Below are 2,441 nucleotides of genomic sequence, written 5' to 3'. Positions count from 1 at the left end.
GGGTAGACAGAGACTAATTCATAACAGTATCAGTTTTTCTGCATCATTTTTGGACAAAATGTTTCTAATTTTAGTGATATTATGCAGGTGGAAGAAGGCGGTCCTGGTAACATTTTTAATGTGGGGGTTAAAAGACATGTCCTGATCAGAAATAACACCAAGGTTCTTTACATTAGAACTGAGGCCAGATTAATGCTATGCAGAGGAGCTGAAAGGCTGCAAAGTTGATCCCTAAGAAGTTCAGGTCCAAGAACAATAACCTCTGTCTTATCTGAGTTTAGAAGCAGAAAGTTAAGAGTCATCCATGTTTTTATATCTGTAAGACATGCTTGTAGTTTAAGTAACTGATTGGATTCATCAGGTTTCATGGATAAATATAACTGAGTATTATCAGCAGAACAATGTAAATTTATCCCATGCAGTTTAATAACTTTACCTAATGAAAGCATGTATAAAGTAAAGAGGATTGGTCCAAGCACTGAACCCTGAGGAACTCCATGACTAATTTTGGTGTAAGCAGAAGATTCATTATTAAMATTAACAAACTGAAATCTCTCAGTTAAATAAGACTCAAACCATTTTAGAGCTGTTCCTGTAATCCCAATATCAAGTTCAAGTCTCTGTAATGAAATATTTTAACTTTAAATAAAATATATATTCTATTTTTAASTCCTCTCGCCTCTCACACAGTGACTGCTGAATATGGGTACCAATGATCCCACGACCCTATAAGGAATGAATAAAAGATAATGGATGGATGTATTTTTAACTCTTAGTTTTTCAAAAACAATATTTTTATATTTATAAGGTTCTAAAAAAATAAGCACAAAACAAAAGTTTGGGACTCAAAAAGATAAAACTGGTACGGCCACCAATTCAGGGGTGGGGTGGGGGACATTGCCCCTCCTGGCCACCCCACCTTGTGGCACCCCTGGTGATTGACGTGTTCCACAGAGGAATGACGAGCTTGAGCGACAGCATCTTTCACCTCTCTGTCAACTGCATGAGACAAATAGAAAAGCTATTTTAGTGGAGTGAAGCCCAGTGATGCTGCTGGGGCGGGGTTTCATTGCAGGAGGAAACTACAATCCTGGAGTACAGAAGAAATGCTTTAATGTAAATGTTTCAGGCAGCAGAAACCTAATGTGGGAGATATATGGCTTTTTTAATTCATATTTCCTAAAGTTCCCTTCCTTTGATTTTTCATTTTGTTTTGTTCAATTTATCCAATATCACGTTTTATTAAATCATTTTATTCAGTTTATAAATAGTCTTTCTGTTTGCCTTAGACACCATTATAAAACACAATTATAATGGTAGTGTATTTAAATATTTGACTTACTTTGACTGAAACATTATTTTCTACGTCATACATGACGTTTGAAAGTTTGGCTAAATGAATCTTCACTGCTTTGCAAAGAGGAGACAAATCAAATTTACAAATAATGTCATGAAACCTGCTTGTTTTTGGTTTACAGATACCTGGTGTCAACAACACTGCAGGTGAATGTGGCCCCATGAAACACAGACATGTCACCATTGTGTAAGAACCTTCTGAGGATGAACACGTGTGCAAATGTTTGTGAGCCTTTGAATCTCCCTAAAGTTTGTCTAATCTGGTTTCAAATTGAAGAAGACCAACAGGAAAATGGTCAAAGTTCATCTGCTGTTTTGTTTTTGCCTAGAACTGCATTTTCAAACAACAGTAATATATTTTTGACTTTTATTTATGAAGAAATGGAAACTGATGTTATTTTGTTCTTAAATGTCTGTGAATACCTGAAATAAAGTTCTTAGGAACATTTTATCTGTAAATGATTTTCATTAAATACAATTTCTGTGTATGAGATGTGCCTCTTGTTATATAGTTCAAACTAAAATAATTAAATGAGAGTAAACATCAACAAAAACCCATACTTGTCTTTTTATGTGCGCATCACAGAGTTGTACAAGACAACTAGAGTGTGCACTGATCACGTGACCTGATGCAACAGCAGACATTATCTGAGAGGACAAACATCTGTACTATGTGTTTTAGTATAAACAGGCTAATGAAGCTTAGGTGTAAATTCAAACTGGAAGAGTCTCTCCACACTAACGACCTGTTGTTTGGCTGATGGTCCTCTTTTGCATGTGACCAACCTGTTTGTCCACCATGTGGAGGCAGTACTGAGTCAAAGAGGTTCTATAGAACAACTGGAGTGTGCAGAAACCACGTGACCATGTGATCGGCTGGAGAAGCTAACAGCTAACGCTAAACGGTCGAGACTCTGGATTTCCCATTACTGTACATGTTGACAACAGAGCAGAAAAAAGGACTGACGATGTAGAAATCATTAAAACTATTAATAATATTAACAAAATTATTATTACTATTTTACAGTTTATATAATCCATCTAATGTTTTAAATAATGTCAGACAAGCTGTTTGTGTTATAGAT

This window comes from Austrofundulus limnaeus, unplaced genomic scaffold, assembly GCF_001266775.1.
Source record: "Austrofundulus limnaeus strain Quisiro unplaced genomic scaffold, Austrofundulus_limnaeus-1.0 Scaffold2393, whole genome shotgun sequence".
Classification (NCBI taxonomy): domain Eukaryota; kingdom Metazoa; phylum Chordata; class Actinopteri; order Cyprinodontiformes; family Rivulidae; genus Austrofundulus; species Austrofundulus limnaeus.
Note: the sequence above shows the minus strand (reverse complement) of the source record.